The sequence below is a fragment of the Aphidius gifuensis genome, linkage group LG4, assembly GCF_014905175.1.
Source record: "Aphidius gifuensis isolate YNYX2018 linkage group LG4, ASM1490517v1, whole genome shotgun sequence".
NCBI lineage: Eukaryota > Metazoa > Arthropoda > Insecta > Hymenoptera > Braconidae > Aphidius > Aphidius gifuensis.
Window position 1 is genome coordinate 12332857 of NC_057791.1, and position 20311 is coordinate 12353167.

Consider the following 20311-nt stretch of genomic DNA (forward strand, 5'->3'; position numbering starts at 1 on the left):
AACAATCAATATTGATTATCGAATTACTTCTTTATTTCAGAATAAATACCTTTGATATATTCCATTCGCGATGAAAGAATGTTGAAAAAACTAAGTTGACTGTATTATTTGCCTGTAATGATAATTAATTTTTAAAATTATGAATCTGATTCAACCCGTAGTGCTACGCTCCAATACATTTTGGGAGTTAGAATCGGGATATTGAAGTTACAATAACTAAATTTTTCTTAGCTAGTGGCTTTTCTTAATATTGAATTGATTTGATGATTTCCATGAAAAAATTATAGGTAATCTACAGTTATTTCTTAGTCACATTCTTTCCTTAGCTACTGCTTAGTAGTGAATTTATGGAAAATAAATTCATTATTAAGGAGATCCACAAGCTGAGGAAAAAAGAGGTGGGCTGCCGCTGCCAATATGAGGGTGCGCATACGTTTGCTACGGACCTACGATCGTAGCGGAAGCTCACACTTTGTTAATCAGTTAATAACTTGGTTAATTATTGCAAAAAAAATTTGAAAATTCGAGAAAAACTTCTTGATATATAGATGAACAATGTTGCCACTGACAAGTTTTTTAATTCTAAAATTTTCTCGACACTTTTTTATCTTAAATTTCGAAAAATGTATTTTCCGACCGGCATTACTCAATAAATTAATAAAAAAAAAAACAATACAAGTAAATAATATTTTTAATGTTATTTTTATTATCGCTAAACTATAACAAAACTATATGCAAAGTTTTAAGTTGATTTATTAATTTTTAACTGAGTTATCACGACTTAGACCTGTAAAAATAATGTTTTTTTTTTTTAAAAAAATATTAAACTTTATTTTTTAATTCATTCAATAATTGTAATTGAATATCATTTATTTGAAAGAAAATACGTTGATAAATTTATTAATTGAATAGTAACAAGTTATTATTCGAACAAAAAAATTAATATTTCTGTCAATTCCAAAGTTCTTTATGTATCAGAATTAATTTTCGATTTCTATATTCGATCTCGCGGTCAATCGGATAACGCGCTCGCCTCCCTATATTTAGTTTGGGAAAAAAAAAAAAAAAAATTAATCGCCTAAAAAATGATTGAATTAACAACAAAATAAATAATTAACTACGAAAAAAAATAATTATTATTATTAGTTTGATTAGAAAAATAAATCCTTTGTATTAAACAAAAAAATAAATTCCTTGAAAACGCTTTTTTGTTTGTAACAAATTATAATTTATTTAATTCATTACTTTTATTGTTTATATGAAGTCATCTGTCATTTGACACAAACATTACATCGTTTTAAATAAATGACGATTGTTTTTTTACAAACAGCTACCGTTTGAATAAAAACACCACGTGGCATAACTTTAGAAGTTCATTTCTTAAAAAATACCCCCTGCCATTCGAAACAAGAATGTAGTCTATTATAGGGAACGTAGTAGTGTTAGAGTCAAGGCGGTCAATTGGTCATGTGAACCTCTCGCGTGATTGGTGGGGAAGACGGAGTTGCGCAGACGATCGATACTTGTTGTAGCAAATTGGAGAAGCGAAATATCGAGCTCCCACGCGTATATAAGGAGCTGCTTCAAGTGAAGAAGCTCATTCCTTGTCCCGTTACAGCTCTTTGAGACCAAGCTTGTGTGATAGCTTATTTCTGAAAGCAAGGCTATGGAGAACATGGGTGATCCTAAGCCACTGGAATTGGTAGAGACCAACTCGCTCTCGACTGGGGAGTCTGATCCGGCAATGGAATGGACTCCGACAGAGGAACCCGGTGCTGGTGCTTCCAAAGGGAATCCTCTGTCAACCCAGGAACCAAGTCCATCGGTTGGTCAGCCGGGGGAACCTTCGTTGGAAGGATCCACTGAACGGACCTTCGAGGAGGTGATGAAGGTCGTCCGACACTGGACTAACTTCGAGTTGGTGGACCCATTATCACCACCTACGATGGCAGATCCAGCAATGGATGCAGGAGTGGTAATTCCACTCGCTCCCGTGGAGGCAGCAGTACAGAGGAAGATGGACGAAACACCATCGGCTGCTGGACCGCCGACTCCAATCGAAGAGGTTGCTAAGCCTCTTGCTCCCGAGGTTGAGAAGGGTCAACCTAGCCAGAAGGCTAAATCTACACCTTCCGAGTCTGCTGATGAGACGGAGCACGAGGTCGCTCGCATCATAAGGAGAAGTTCAGTCAACTCATACCGCAGCACCTCCTCTGCAAGCTCTATTGCACCAAGTCCGGTAGCATACTATGCTCATGACGGACCACGGTCGCATGCGTTACAATCCATCTTGCAGCAGATTCGTGCAGACCCTGGGCTATGGTTCCAACTAGAGGCAGCCATGGAGCGGGATAGAGAGGAGGAGATGGCGACTCCGGATGCCAAGCGAAGTCACTACGATGTTGTTGTTAGGACATCCTCGGCTCCTACTCCTCCGATCATGCCTCGTTGGCCCCGAACACCAACACCCGATATCTCACAGCTAAGTGGGCTAGAGGCGCTGAGTATTGGTCAAGGGATGCGCTATTCGCCGGAGGTACATCACCAACGTATGATGAAAGAGGCATACAAAGTACCTCTCAAGCAACATGGTCCTCTCGATGGCTCAGGGGAAATCTTTGGTGGTCCACCAGTAACGACGCAGCAAGTGTTGTCGAAGTTGCCAAGCAATTTCTATGTTACGCCCCTGGACACCGCTTCAGCTACCTATGGTGGAAGGTGGATTCTGTAAGCGTTGTGGTAGAAAGGGGGTAACGCTAAAGACCTGCCAAAGCTGCAAAGATGGGTGGAACCTTATGTGGCGGCATTGGGAGGCAATGTTGCGAGGGCCGTAGCCAGTACATCCGGGGCTCAGGCCGCTCCCGAAGAACAGAAGAAGAAGAAGAAGAAGAAGAAGAAGAAGAAGAACAAGAAAAAGAATAAGGCTGTAAAGAAATAAATGAATAGTCTTTTATATTTTTTTAATCGCCTGACTGCGTTTTTTTTTATTCCCCTTCATTTTTTCAGGCTAGTTTTAAGTCGCTCCCGAAGTGGTTCTGTCCACTTGTTCTCGTTCGCATTCGGAAATTCTCGGTTTCTTTCGTTTGCCCGGAATAACTTTGGTTATTCGTTCTCGTGACAACTCAACGGTCGTTCGTGCTCCAAGGGTTGTTGGTTCCCGATGTATCTTTGGATACAGGCCTCGGTAGTCTTCGGATAGTCTTAGTCGTTGGAAAACCAAGACAATCCAAAGGGCTACGATCTCGGTAGTCTTCGGAGAGTCTCAGTCATAGAAAAACTAAGACAATCTAAAGGGCTACGATCTCGGTAGTCTCTGAAGGCAATCTCGGCTGTCCTCGTACGGGCTGAGATATCTCAGAAATCTACGCTCTCAGCTATTTCCGCTAATGTTCGGTGGATCCCCACTTACGGACATGAGCAGGTGGTGCTGGCATCACTCCCCTTCCAGGGAAAGATGCGCTCCCGGGCTTTGCGCAGGAATAGAGAGGAGAGGATGCAAGACTCCCACCACTCAAAACTGGGAATATAAGGCCGATCCCGAGTAAAGAGAAATCACTTCTGGCTTCAACGAGCTGGAGGAAGGTTCTCTGAACGCTCTCGATATGGCTGATGACCAAAACCCAGGCGAGAAACCAGAGGAGGCTCTCGAGGTAGCAGTAGTGAATCCACCATTAATAGGAGGCAGCTCCGAAAATGTCGGAAACACTCTACTGTTGAAGACAGTGCAGGCTCTCTTAGAAGGGATGCGCAGTATAGAGACTCGTCTTGAAGCTTTGGAGCCTTGTGGTAGAGGCAGACCGAAGAAGGACGGGAGCCGTGCGTCCTCTCCTGGAAGGCTAACACCAGAGCTTCGAGTGGAAGAACCCACACCACCAAATGGTCGTGTGGTTGACCACGTGTACGTCCCGGAGTTCGAAATTTCGAGACTCGACTTGAAGCGTCAAGGGGGACACCGTACTCATGGGGAACCTCAAATGATGTCACCAACGAAAGTCTTCGAATTACTGAGTCGCTGGAACGTACAGTTCTCGGGTCAACGAAGCGAAGACGTGGAATATTTCCTGTCTCGTATCAAAGACGCTCTTGAAAGTTTCCCTATACGGGAAGAAGATTTTTAAGGAGTATTGCGTGGGTGTCTACGCGATACAGCCCAATTGTGGTTTAGAGAGAAACGATTCGGTAGCTGGCGTGCTGCTCGCACGGCTTTCAGAACTCGTTTCTCTGATCTCGATTTTCAAGCCACCCTAGGAGATATTATCCCGAGCTCAAGGGAGGTATGAAAATGTCTGCGAATACATGTCTAAGATGAAAGCGCTATTCGCAAAGACGCTCCCGCCATGGCCTGAGACTCGTAGAGTACAATTGCTCTATCGAAATCTGTTGCCCAAATTCCGATTGGGTTTACAATTCGATGAATGTTTATCTCTAGACTTACTAGAGCATAGACTGCGAAGACAGAAGAAGAACATGGAATGCTCCCGTAGTTGGCAACCTCCGCGTAAACCAGAGGAATCCATGTGTCCAAGCTTGGCTTATCGAGAACCTCCTCGACTGGCCAAAGACGTACGACACAATGCCCACGCTCTCGAGGAAGATGGAATCCTCTATGACGAGGAAGCTATCAATCCGGATCTCGAAATGTTGGATGCTTTGGATCGTCCAAGGTTCCAGGGACCAAGGCATTGCTATAATTGCAAAAGCACTGAACACCAGTTCAGAGTTTGTCCAGAGCCGCCGACATTGTTCTGTTACCGGTGTGGAAAACCGGGGCTCACGTTTAAAGAATGCTCCCGTTGCAACCCGGGGAAACGCCAAAACGGTCGTGTAGAGCACCCTGTCGTATTGACCGTTAGTAGTACCCCAAGACAGGGAAATACATTGGAATTGGCTACCCCGGAACCTAACCCTATCTGGGATAGGTGGCAAAACACTCTCGGTTCTGGTCGAAAGATTACTTTCTACCTAACGATTAATATCCGAGGACGTTTGATTGAGGCGTTAATGAATTCTGGCGCGATGGTAGAAAGGTTCTGGTTGCCAACAAACAGATAGAAATCATTCGACAAATATCGATGACACCTATCTCGTTGGGCGGCAAGACCATTCTCGTGGAAACTCTATGGATGCCATCTTTATCGGAAGATTTTATCATAGGGATCGATTTTCTACGAGAAGCAGGAATCGTGGTCGATTTCTTTGGGCAAGTCTGGTATTTTTGAGACCAGCCTACGGAAATGTTCTCGTTCGCTCCCGTTGAAACCATCCATCACCTAACAGTGTGTAATGGTCTCAAGCTCCCGAAAGAAGATGAGCAGTGTCGTCTACAGGAACTGTTGGACAAATACATTGCTCCGCCTCCTTCTTTGCTCCCGTTGTCGAAGCTCCCGGCCCATGTTATTAACGTGGGCGCTTACGATCCTATCAAACAGAGAATCCGTCCTATGTCTCACCACAAGAAAATGGCGATATGGGCGGAGACTGATAGTATGCTTTCGAATAGAATCATAGAACCATCCTCTAGCGACTGGGCCAGCCCGGTTGTCATGGTAAAGAAAAAGGATGGTACGCTAAGATTCTGCGTTGACTTTAGACAAGTCAATGCGATCACGAAAAAGGATGCCTATCCTTTACCGAATATGGCGGTCTTGCTAGATGAGTTGCGCCACGTGAACTATATCTCTACGCTTGACCTTAGTAAAGAATATTGGTAGGTAGGGCTAGCTCCTGAAAGTCGTGAAATCACGGCTTTTATTGTTCCCGGCAGAGAGCTCTTTCACTTTCGAAGGATGCCATTCGGCCTGTCGAACGCTCCCGCGGCGATCTCTCGACAGATTGCTGGGCCCGGAATTCTATCCTCATGTCTTTGTCTATCTAGACGATATCATCATTGTAACGAAGACATTTGAGGAACACATAGAATGGCTCACGAAAGTTCTCGTCAAACTGCGTGACTAGAATCTCACGATCAATAGAGAGAAAAGTGAGTTTTGCCGATCGCAGGTGAAGTATCTAGGGTTCCAGATCAATAGTGAAGGACTCCAGGTAGACCCCGAGAAAACCTCGGCTGTGCGCAACTTTCCTGCGCCGCAGTCAACTAAGGAGGTCCGGAGGTTTCTGGGTATGGCTTCTTGGTATCGTTGGTTTATTCCTGACTTTGCTTCGATAGCCTCGCCAATATCCAAGCTAGTGAGAAAGCAATGCAAGTGGCATTGGAACTCCGAACAGCAAGAGGCGTTCGAGATCCTGAAGTCAAAACTGACTGCAGCTCCAACACTGGCTTGTCCAGACTTTACGATCCCGTTTACACTGCAAACCGATGCAAGCAGTGTAGGTCTTGGCGCTGTACTTACCCAGGTACAAGATGGCCAAGAAAGAGTTATCGCCTACGCATGTAGGGGGTTAACTGCTCCCGAAACAAAGTATACCGTCACGGAGCAAGTATGCTTGGCAGTCGTATGGGCTATCAAGAAACTTCGTGCATACGTGGAGGGATTCAAGTTCACGGTCATCACCGATCACAGCAGCTTACTCTGGCTTCATAATTTGCAGGACCCTGGTGGTCGACTTGGTAGATGGGCTCTCGGGCTGATGGAATATGATTTTGAGATAGTAGGAAAGGTGCACTACATCATGTTCCAGATGCGCTCTCGCGTGCTCCCGAAGACGGCGCTGTTCTCACGACGATAACCACGATCACGTCTACGAAAGGTCGCTGGTATATCAGACAGAGAAAGGCTTTGCTCCCGGTAAATACCCCAATTGGACTATTGATCACGGTCAGCTGTATTTTCATCGTAGAGGACATCTAGCCTCTGCAGAGAATATAGATTTCGATGCGTGGAAATCAGTCCTACCAAGGAAATTACGATCTCGTGCTTTGAAAGAATGCCATGATGACCCTCAGGCGGGACATCAAGGCGTACTCCGAACTTATGAACGATTGGCAGTAAGATACTTTTGGCCAATGATGTATAAAACTGTGATAAAATACGTCAGCCAGTGTATCAATTGTCAGCGTTGTAAAGTAGAACAAAGGGCTCCCGCGGGTTACATGAATCCCAGAAAATTCATGGGGCCTTGGTCTCGTATAACGGCGGACAATATGGGTCGATACGAAGAGCCAAGCCGGTCACGGATATATCTTGGTAATACAAGATACGTTCACGAAATGGGTAGAAATAGCTCCCTTGAAAAATGCGACAGGTAAGGCTATCTGTCAAGTTTTACAAAAAAGAGTTATACACCGTTGGGGTGTTCCCCGTGACTTGCTCACGGACAATGGGACCGAGTTCAGAAACAAGGACCTGTTGTCGCTCTCGGAAGAAACGCAGATGAAGTTATCGACGACTCCGCCGTATCATCCTCAGGCTACCATCACCAAACGGGTTAATCGGAGTATCAAGATGATGGTGCGTGCGTTTCTTGATCTTGACCATAGAAAGTGGGATATATATAAGTATATGAGTGAAATACAATTCGCTTATAATACTTCATACCACAGTTTTCTTATGGTGACCCCGGCATTCGCAAATCTTGGACGAAAATTAAAATCGAAAGGTTCTCTCCAACGAGATTTGACGAAGGATCTCGAAACTGTTGAAATCGGGTCTGAAGAGTGGATTGAACACATGAGGTGTCATGACGCACTAAGACTAGCTTTCCGGTTTGCTCTCGATGAGGCTAGTGATCGACAAGCTGAACAGTACAACCGAAAACACCGAAATGTTGAATTCGGAGTTGGTCAGTTAGTACTGGTGTGAAATCGAGAACTATCCAAAGCCCAAGCGTATCGAACGGCCGCCTTGAACAAGCCATTTACGGGGCCGTGGGTTATAACGCAGAAGCTATCGAGGACAGTCTAATGATTGTCCGATCTCGGTGGTAAGGATAGAGGTAAACTATCAATAGTTGACCTCAAACCTTATCGTGACCCAGGAGGAAACGAGGAGATGAGAAGAGAGGAGCGACCTGAGAATTGACGATTGTTAAGTTTCGGGTCGAAACTTCCGCGGGAAAGGTGGTGTAACGAGATTTGGCAGATCTCGCGCTCCCGAAAATAATTACAGGTCTGGTCTGAAGGGTTTTATCGACTAAGACGCTGATTAATACCACCGGTTTGTGAGTGGCCTCGGTAGTGACATCCATTTTCGCCTGAATGTCAGTGTTGACTTGGTAGACATCCACCACGAGTGGATAATCCGGATTCCTACCCTGGCTACGACAGATTCGTATCCCCTATTTCGACACTCCCACCGGAGAGTCGCATCGAGGTGTGCGCACAGATGGTCGTATAGAGTGGGTCAAACGGGAGTGGGGATAGAGAGTCCATAAAACTGGTGATCGCTGGCATCTCACTGCCAGCCGTCGGCCGGCTCCCAAAGCTGGCTGATGGCACCGGGACTGGTGACAGTCCGTGGTTGGCTTCCGATGAAGCTAGCTGACTCCTTGGGGGAGTTGGCTGGTGACTTGGTGATGTCGACATGCTCATATGGAGGAGTTGATATCATTGGTGAAACTGGCCGACCTCCTTGGTAGAGTTAGCCGACTTAGACGATGACGTCGACTGGGTCCTAGGTTAGAACTAGTTAATGTCACTGATGAGTCCAACCAAGCTCCTGATGCGTGGTGCATGCTCCCGGGGGTGATTTACGATGTCGCTACGCTGTATAGGTAGGACGTTGTATATCACTCGCTCTCTCGCTCTAGTGTGGTTACTTACTGTCAGGGTAACCTATAATCGAGCAGCCAAATGCATAGAGTGGTCTGGCGTAAGACCAGCGTGGCTGCGGATGGACTACTTGGTGCACTAGAGTGAGTAGGCAATAGGAGGAAATTTGGTAAAGCCTGTGAGGTACGAATATCCTCGTTCTCGTATTGACTTAGGTTGTGCGAGTGAGTTAAATCAAAGTTAATGATCACGGTAATAACCGCCGCCACAGGGTGAGGTTATTACGCTCCCGGCCAATACTAAAAACAATATACATTTTAGTAATGGTGCCAGAGTGACGTTTTGGAACTAATATGGTGGACCGCGCCCCTCTACCATTTTCTTACTGAACTAGTCGCTACCGAAATGGCCGTCGGCGGCCATTGCTCCCGAAACTACCCCACGGTCCGTTGGTTGCCGTTATACACCAGCTGGCTCCCTCCTGGCGGTAAGAGAGGAGGATGGTGAGAACTCCTCGTTGATCTCATAGTAACTGAGGCTTCTACTTTATCGGTGGAAAAATCAGTTACAATCTTTAGCAAATATTGTTTTACAAAAAAAAATTTATAAAGCAGCGCGAGATCTGCCAAATCTCGTTACAACGATATTTTAAGCGAATTTTACTATGTTCACATGGTAAAGTATGCGGAAAGACGAAATACAAAACAAAAGAGTCAATTTTACATTAATTCCAGTTTAGTCCCGTAGCTGAGAGGTCTAAAGCGTGCCCGATACCACGTCAACGTACACTTCGTTGGCTCAATCCCCGGTCAGGGTGTGATAGAAAAAAAATAAAAAACCGAAACAAAAGCTTCTGCGTAATAACACAACAGGAAAAAAAAATAATAATTTAATTTTTTGATCAAATATATTTTCAACTATGCAACATAGTACTTTTTATTTTAAACATGGACATTTTTACGATTGAGTATTATAACATTTACTACGTCTGATTAAAATTCTCAAACATAGTAAAACTCACTGTTTACATGATAAATGTTGCTAAATTTCCCAAAACATCGACCGGTACTATAAAACATAGCAAAATCAAGTGTTTTTTTTTAGTAAAACCTAATATTTTTTCCTCTCCGTGTAACCAGCTGATTAACATGTAAAGCCTATGTTGTTGTTTACTCGGTGCCTGACATTTGTTCGGATTAGTTCGTCGTTTCAAGATACTGAAAAGGCGTATATTGTTAATTACTGGTTGTTTGCTAAGTGACTTTTCACTTTTTTTTTTTTTTACAGACATTTTTAATATCTTTTGTGTGCTTCTAAATTGTACAGTTCTCCTAATATATCTCGTGCTCACGCTCAGAAAATTATTAATGACGTAGATATTTCATTGAAAGCGAAAATGAAAGTTATTCTTGATCAGGTTTAAAAAGCAATTCCGGATAATAAAGATAATACAACTGAACGGGTCAAAAAAATGTTTGAACAGAACAGCTCAATGTTATCAGAGGTAAAAACTAAATGGTGATGCTTTAAAAAAATTCGAAAGTTGAGATACATTCATTGCACCTAAACATTACAGCTTAGGACGTCGGGAAGAATATGTTTATGAAGGACAACATAAGGTTTTAAAAATGGTTGAACTTACAGCCCAATTCATTCCATTACGATTTGTTCTCGAAAAATTTTTCGAAATGCCTGGTATATTAAATAATACTTTGAGCTATGTAGATTCTCTACTGAGTAATGTAAGTGTCAGTTCTAACATCATACAATGTCGTCTTTGGAAAGATATTAGTGAAAAATTTGAGGATAAAATTGTACTGCCAATAGACTTATATTATGATGACGATGAATCTAATAACCCATTGAGAAGCCACAAAGGTTTTCCAAAGTGTGGTGTTGTTTACGTGTCGATTGCTTGTCTTCCACCTAATTTAGCATCAAAGTTGGCAAATGTTATTCTTTTCATTCTGTTTAATACCTTTGATCGTGTTATTTATGAAAATACAATTGTGTTTTCAAAGGATATTGATGAATTGAATTTTCTTGAACAAAATGGAATTGAAATTGAGTTTGTCGAAGGTTTCACTGCTTATTATTTCTGTAGATTTTGCTATACCTTGAAAAAAAAATTCATAACGTTTTTAATGAATCAGATTGTAATATAAGAACTGAAGAAAATTACGAGAAAGATTTATAAACAAATAATTACAAATTAACAGGGTTCAAATATAAATGTTTATTTCATGATACGACAGATTTCCACGTATTAAAAAATATTGTTGTTGATGTTATACATGACATGTTAGAAGGCATTTGTCAATATAATTTGGCACTTGTTTTACGCCATTTTATCAACATCGAAAAGTTTTTTACTTGAAATGAATTGAATAATTATGTCCGAGGTTTTGATTATGGAAAAGATCACAGTAAACTCACAGAAAACTTCTTTTGACCGAATATATATGATAAAAATATTTCTTTGCGTTCGGCATAGTTAAGTCGAATTTAAAGTCGACTCAATGTCGGCCGTATGTCGGTACAATGTCGAACTTGCCCGTTTATCCTCGTAAAATCGAAGTTATAGTAATTGAAAAAAAAAAAAAAAATTTTAGCATGGTTTTTATTAAAATGACATTATCGGCAGCGGTATTTTATTTAGTATTACATGAATAAACTACATGTATTTTATTTATTGAATAAATAAATTGTATGTATTTTATTTATTTAAGAAATAAAATACATCAAAATTATTCTTTAAAAATGAAAATTTCCAAGAAAATTCTGCAGCTAAAGAAAAGATATAGCTAAGGAATTACAGTTGCCAAAAAAATTATATTTTCAAGCTACATTGATTCGTTAGCCACACATCCTTTCCTTAGCTACTGAGTAGTTAAACAAGGAGAGTTCTGGATCACCCCCCTGCTGTGCTCTATTGTTCTTCGCGACGGGGGGCTCCACGGGGGTCTATTGTTCTCCATAGGGGGGCTCCATGGGGGGGGGGTCTATTATATAACATGTCAAGTGGATGTAGCTAAGGATGTAGCTAAGGGTGTATAGCTAAGGAAAAGATGTAGCTAAGGAAAAGATGTAGCTAAGGGTGTCTAGCTAATGGTATGTAGGTAAAGTTGTGTAGGTAAGGATGTGTAGTTAAGAAAATGTAGGTAAAATTGTGTAGCTAAGGAGATGTAGGTATGGTAAGCAGGTAAGGATATAATCTGTTCCATCATGTGTAAGTTTTTCTTTTCTTTTAAAAAATAATAATAAAATTTTTTTCCATTCTAATTTACTTTTTATCGTTCATATGTAATATCTATATAACTTTATAAATAAATAAAAATAATATTAAAAAATATTTCTTTCATATTTATTTATTTTTTATCATTTTTTTGTACATTTTTAAAATTATTTTTAAATAATTGTTTATTAAAATTGAATTTTTTCATCCTTCAAAACCACTATCATTTTCTTCTTCTTCTTCTTCTTCTTCTTCTTCTTCTTCTTCTTCTTCTTCTTCTTCTTCTTCTTCTTCTTCTTCTTCTTCAACATCTTCATCTTCCTCTTCACTCTCATTATTATTATTATTATTTTCAATATCATTATTAATAATTTCAATTATTTGAACATCATCATCATCATCATCATCTTGTTTTATATTCTTATCATCATCATCTTCATCAGATATGATTTCAATGAATTCTTCATGAAGTTCAATGTATTTTTTCTTCTGTTCTTGTTGTTCTTTGATATATTCCTTGAACTCTGTGAACAAACAAATGAATATAATTTCAAACTTCCGAATTAAATCAATACATAAAAATGATTAATAAATAACTAAATTTTAACACTTACTTCTTCTCATGCTGCTTGTTTGAGCTGCTGATTTTGATAACACTACAAATTTTTTCCCACATAAACGGATCTGGAACATAAAAAAAAATTAAAACAAAAATTGATTAATTAATTGAAAAAATAATAAAAAAATAAAATAGTTTGAAAGATAAAAAGAAATACCATTTTACGAATTCGTTCTCGATCCACGTGCTCATCAACATCCAACACGTGCTCCAATTCTAACGCCGTTTTCAATTTATTTGTATACGTATTTAGATTTTTTATCTCACGATCCATCTAATCGAAAAATAAAACAATTTTATTATTGATTTAATAATTGAATGAAATGAAATAAAATGATCAAAATATAAAAAACTTTGTGAGTAGGGAAATTTAATGAGTTTCAAAAAAAAAAAAACAAAAAAATTAGGCTAAAATAGAATAAATGATAGGTAATAATGATACTAAAAGAAAAATGAACAATGAATAAATAATTGAATGTGAGAACAAACAAATAGATAAATAAAGATTACTTACTAGAGACATGATGTGATCGTGTGTTTTATCAACGTGGCGTAAATATCTATCCATTGTGTTAATTAACGTGATTTCAACTACTCCGTTTAACGTTCAAAATATAAAGACTGGTGTTGGTTGTTCAAGCATATGGATACTCAGACATGTTCACAACTCAAGAAAAATAAAAAATGAAAAAAACCTTAAAGAAACATACTCCCTAGAATCTCAAATGGAATAGAAAAAAAAAAAAAAAAAAAAAAACTAATAAGAATGGGGAACTTATAAAAATCAACAACATTGTACAAACACATTCCCTAGATACTCCATCTATTCCTACCTTACCATTATTTTCCAAACATGTTCAACCAATCATATTCGTCTAAAAAAAAAAGGAGAGGGGATCCCCCACTCTTACAAAGAAAAAAATAGTAAAGATCCTCAGATCGATCGATCACTCCTAGTTTAGGTATTGGAGACGCAACGTGTTGTTAAAACATTTTTATTTAATAAAAAGGTAATATAATTAATAATTCTATTATAATAAATTAATAATAATATTTTTTTTTTTTAAAGATTCATCAAATATACTAGAGAATTACTATTAAAATATTTAAGAAAAAAAAATACGAATATTGACGAAGAAAACAATAACAATTTGATAAATTGAATAATTATCGACCACGTGGAAAATCATCATCATCATCAATCATGAATCAAGTAAGTTCTTTTTGTTTTTCATAATTTTATTTTATATTCAAGTTTTCTTTCATTTATTTCATATTTATATTATACAGTTCTATTCTAATTTTTCAAAGTTTATCAATCTCACTAAATTCATTCTGCCACGTGTTCTCTATCTCTCTATTAAAATGGTCAACTATCTATTCAATTTTATTCTACTGCATGCTTTCCGAGTTCTAGTTCTCAAAAGTTAACTACATATCTATTTGAATTTATTAATTAAATTTTTTCTGAAAAAATTCATTATCATATTCTACAAGTGATTCTATTCCAATTTTTCATAATTTTATATTGAGGTTATCTATTTCACTAAATTTATTTTACCACGTGTTCTCTATTTTCAATTAAAATGATCAACTATTTATTCAATTTTATTCTACAACATGCTTTCAAAGTTCTAGTTTAAAAGGTTAACTACACACACACACACACACACACACAAATCTATTTAAATTTATTTAATTATATTATTAAATTTTGAAAAATATTTATCACAATATTCAACAAGTGATTTTATTTTATTTTTTTATAACTTTATATTATATTTGAGTTTTTCTCTCTTTATTTTATATCTCCTAAGTCTATTCTGATTTTTTTTGAGGTCATCTATTTCACTAAATTTATTTTACCATGTGTTCTCTATTTTCAATTAAAATGATCAACCATTTATTCAATTTTATTCTACAACATGCTTTCAAAGTTCTAGTTTAAAAGGTTAACTACACACACATCTATTTAAATTTATCTAATTATATAATTAAATTTTGAAAAATATTTATCACAATATTCTACAAGTGATTTTATTTTAATTTTTTTATAATTTTATATCATATTGGAGTTTATCTCTATTTATTTTATATTTCCCATGCCTATTCCGATTTTTTAAGGTTATCTATTTCACTAAATTTATTTTACCACGTGTTGTCTATTTTCAATTGAAATGGTCAACTATCTATTTAATTTTATTCTACAACATGCTTTCCATGTTCTAGTTTAAAAGGTTAACTACACACATCTATTTAAATTTATTTAATTATATAATTAAATTTTGGAAAATATTTATCACAATATTCTACAAGTGCTTTTATTTTGATTTTTTATTATATTTGAGTTTTTCTCTCTTTATTTTATATCTCCTAAGTCTATTCTGATTTTTCAAGGTTATCTATTTCACTAAATTTATTTTACCATGTGTTCTCTATTTTCAATTTAAATGGTCAACTATATATTCAATTTTATTCTACAACATGCTTTCAAAGTTCTAGTTCAAAAGGTTAACTACACACACACACACACACACACATCTATTCAAATTTATTTAATTATATTATTAAATTTTGGAAAATATTTATCACAATATTCTACAAGTGCTTTTATTTTGATTTTTTTATTATATTTGAGTTTTTCTCTCTTTATTTTATATCTCCTAACTCTATTCTGATTTTTCAAGGTTATCTATTTCACTAAATTTATTTTACCATGTGTTCTCTATTTTCAATTTAAATAGTCAACTATATATTCAATTTTATTCTACAACATGCTTTCAAAGTTCTAGTTCAAAAGGTTAACTACACACACATCTATTTAAATTTATTTAATTATATAATTAAATTTTGAAAAATATTTATCATAATATTCTACAAGTGATTTTATTTTAATTTTTTTATAATTTTTTATTATATTTGAGTTTTTCTCTCTTTATTTTATATCTCCTAACTCTATTCTGATTTTTCAAGGTTATCTATTTCACTAAATTTATTTTACCATGTGTTCTCTATTTTCAATTTAAATGGTCAACTATATATTCAATTTTATTCTACAACATGCTTTCAAAGTTCTAGTTCAAAAGGTTAACTACACACACGCACACACACACATCTATTTAAATTTATTTAATTATATTATTAAATTTTGGAAAATATTTATCACAACATTCTACAAGTGCTTTTATTTTGATTTTTTTATTATATTTGAGTTTTTCTCTCTTTATTTTATATCTCCTAAGTCTATTCTGATTTTTCAAGGTTATCTATTTCACTAAATTTATTTTACCATGTGTTCTCTATTTTCAATTTAAATGGTCAACTATATATTCAATTTTATTCTACAACATGCTTTCAAAGTTCTAGTTCAAAAGGTTAACTACACACACATCTATTTAAATTTATTTAATTATATAATTAAATTTTGAAAAATATTTATCATAATATTCTACAAGTGATTTTATTTTAATTTTTTTATAATTTTTTATTATATTTGAGTTTTTCTCTCTTTATTTTATATCTCCTAACTCTATTCTGATTTTTCAAGGTTATCTATTTCACTAAATTTATTTTACCATGTGTTCTCTATTTTCAATTTAAATGGTCAACTATATATTCAATTTCATTCTACAACATGCTTTCAAAGTTCTAGTTCAAAAGGTTAACTACACACACACACACACACATCTATTTAAATTTATTTAATTATATTATTAAATTTTGGAAAATATTTATCACAACATTCTACAAGTGCTTTTATTTTGATTTTTTTATTATATTTGAGTTTTTCTCTCTTTATTTTATATCTCCTAAGTCTATTCTGATTTTTCAAGGTTATCTATTTCACTAAATTTATTTTACCATGTGTTCTCTATTTTCAATTTAAATGGTCAACTATATATTCAATTTTATTCTACAACATGCTTTCAAAGTTCTAGTTCAGAAGGTTAACTACACACACATCTATTTAAATTTATTTAATTATATAATTAAATTTTGAAAAATATTTATCATAATATTCTACAAGTGATTTTATTTTAATTTTTTTATAATTTTTTATTATATTTGAGCTTTTCTCTCTTTATTTTATATCTCCTAACAATATTCTGATTTTTCAAGGTTATCTATTTCACTAAATTTATTTTACCATGTGTTCTCTATTTCCAATTTAAATGGTCAACTATATATTCAATTTTATTCTACAACATGCTTTCAAAGTTCTAGTTCAAAAGGTTAACTACACACACACACACATCTATTTAAATTTATTTAATTATATTATTAAATTTTGGAAAATATTTATCACAACATTCTACAAGTGCTTTTATTTTGATTTTTTTATTATATTTGAGTTTTTCTCTCTTTATTTTATATCTCCTAAGTCTATTCTGATTTTTCAAGGTTATCTATTTCACTTAATTTATTTTACCATGTGTTCTCTATTTTCAATTTAAATGGTCAACTATATATTCAATTTTATTCTACAACATGCTTTCAAAGTTCTAGTTCAAAAGGTTAACTACACACACATCTATTTAAATTTATTTAATTATATAATTAAATTTTGAAAAATATTTATCATAATATTCTACAAGTGATTTTATTTTAATTTTTTTATAATTTTATATTATATTTGAGTTTTTCTCTATTTATTTTATATTTCCCATGTCTATTCCGATTTTTTAAGGTTATCAATTTTACTAAATTTATTTTACCTCATGTTCTTTATCTCTTAACTTGAATAGACAACTATTTGAATTTATTAATTAATCAATATAACTAAATTTAAAAAAAAAAAAAAAAAAAAATCTATATCATAAAATTTTGTTAGCGATCTCATTACTTTTTTCTAACTTATGCTATCACGTAGAATTTTTCTTGCTTTTCCTATCATAATTTATATTATAAAGTGGTTTTCTTGAGTCTAAAACTGAAAAGTTTATTAACGAACAATCGAACTATTTGAATTTGATAATCAATATGTTTTTAAAATTTTTGTTTTTGTTTTTGTTTTGGTTTTTTTTTTTTTTTTTTTTTATTTTTATAAAATTTGTATTTTTTTATATTTTTTATTATTCTTCAAGTTATTTTGCCACATGTATTTCTTCACGATTTTTTTATCTAAATTTATAATGAGTTGATAAAGTCTATCCATTATCAACAATATCAATAGTTAAATATACAATTTATGATTTTTTTTTAAAAAAGATGTTTTCAACTTATCATATCCATTAATCTGTTCTGAAATCGATAACGAATATGTAATATTTATAGTCTACTTATATTGAATGGAACATTGTACGCATGAGGTGAAAATATCGCTCCTCTGATATATCACTTGATATTGTAAATTATAAAAAATTTTTTAAAGAAAATTGCGATAAAATTTAAATTTTGATGATGATGATGTTTTTATTTTCAAGGTTCAGATGAATTGGAATGATTATCAGACTCATGTGTTCATTCGATCACAGTACACCTCCATTTATCAACAGTTATTATCATCGTTCGATCGAACAGCTGTTGAATTGGTGCATAGAGATTTGGTAACTATTATTGGAGAGTTAGAGTCACGTCTCAGCACGCTCCATTGTAGTCAGTTAGTAATATTCAATGCAACAATAATTCATTTGACGACAATTTTATCAAAACTACGTAGATTACATCATAGTTTGCCTTTACATGATGTAGTTTCAGGTGGTTCAATTCAACCTGACTCATCTATTAATATTAGAAATAGTGATAATAGTGCTAGTGATAGTAATAGTAATATTAATGAACATAACGATGCTTCTCAAGCTAGTATTGAATGGGTTGATGTAGAAAGTGCATTTAGAAATAGAATGAATGTGAGTATTGTCATAAACTTATCACATAAAAATCTAGATAATTTTTTCGAAGAGGTTAAACAAATGTTGAATATGAAAATAACTGAATCAATGAGACAACATGGTTCATTGAAAGTCCAATTAATATTAGCGAGTAATTTCATTCGACGAAAAGAATTAAGTGATGATGAGTGTGAAGTTAAATATTTTAATGATAGAATCATTGAGATATTAAAATCAACTGATATTAATGATGCTATAGAAAATAGTTTTTCTAGACTTCAAACACAAATTGAAGAAAGTGAGCTACAAGGTTCTGGGTGGTCTTTCAATGAAATTTTGAATCTTGAAATTCATATTAATAAATATGTTCCATTAAAGGGTGGTAATTCTTCATACATAACAGTTCCAAAATAGATTCAGAATACTCGTTCCGTTGTAAATGTTCAAAATAATGATAATAAGTGTTTTATTTGGTCAGTCCTTGCAGCAATTCATAAACTCCCTAATAATTCTTGTAGAGTAAATACTTATTTACAATATGAACGTTTGCTTAATCTTGATGGAATCACATTTCCAATGAGTTGGAAATCGATTGCATCGTTCGAAAAAATGAATAATTTAAAGATAAATGTCTATGGTATTGAAGATGATAATGAAGAAGATTATGATAATAATGATATGGGTGAGTTGATTAATTTTAACGTTGAAAAAATCATCAAAATGATCATTTGAATGGTAACAGGAAAAGAAAAAACATAAACGAAGCTGATGTTAGAAATAGTTATAGTAGTCTTACTAAAAAACGTAAAAAATATAACAACTCCCAGAGAATAGTTCCATATTATTTCAGTAAAAATAATGTTGATGGTGAAACAATTCATTTATTACTTATTGAAAATGGAAACAATGCAAATGAAGTTAATATTAAACAAAAAAACGGAGAAGATGTTGAATTTATTCATAACCTTTCAAGTTTCCATTTCACTTGGATTCGTAATTTGTCACGTTTAGTTAACAGTCAAATTTCATTACATAATGGAAGTACTAGAATATGTGACAGATGTTTATGTTACTTTCAGTCAATAAATTTGTTGAATAATCACCAAGTAGAATGCTTGAAAAAAAATGATACAGCTATGCGTTTACCATCTATGAAGAATAAATTCTTAAAATTCAAAAATTATAAGTATCAAATTACAGTTCCGTTTGTTGTATATGCTGATACGGAATGTATTTTAAAACCAATTGTGAAGGATGATAATAATTTGAAAAAGACTCTAGAATATCAGAACCATGTCCCTTGTAGTTTAGGATATTATCAGAAATGTTCTTATGATGATTCATTGTCAGAATTTAAATTCAATAGATCAATAAATTGTGTTGAGTGGTTTGTTGATGAATTGTTTGATATAGCTATTAAAGTTGATAATATTTTATCAAATATCAAACCTATGATCTTGACAGTCAATGAAGAGCGTTCTTTTCATCAAGCTAAAAAATGTCATATTTGCGATAATATCTTTACGGAACAAAATATTAAAGTTCGTGATCACGATCATATCAGTGGTGCTTATAGGGGGTGCACATTTCATAATCAAACAATTAACTAAGAGATTTCCAGGTAAAATAGAATTACTTCCATTGAACAAAGAAAATTATATTTCATTCACAAAATATGTGGATAATACAAGAATTCAGTTGAGATTCATAGATTCATTTAGATTTATGGCTAGTTCAATCGATACACTGGCGAAAAATTTAGAAAATGATAAAAAAACAATATCTAAAAGTTTTTGTAGAGATAATGAAGAATTTGAATTGTTAACTAAAAAAGGTGTTTTTCCATATGATTATTTAGATGATTGGAATAAATTTGATGATGTCAACCTTCCATCAAAATTGAATTTTTATTCAAAATTAAATGATGAAAATATAACTGATGAATTATATAATCATGC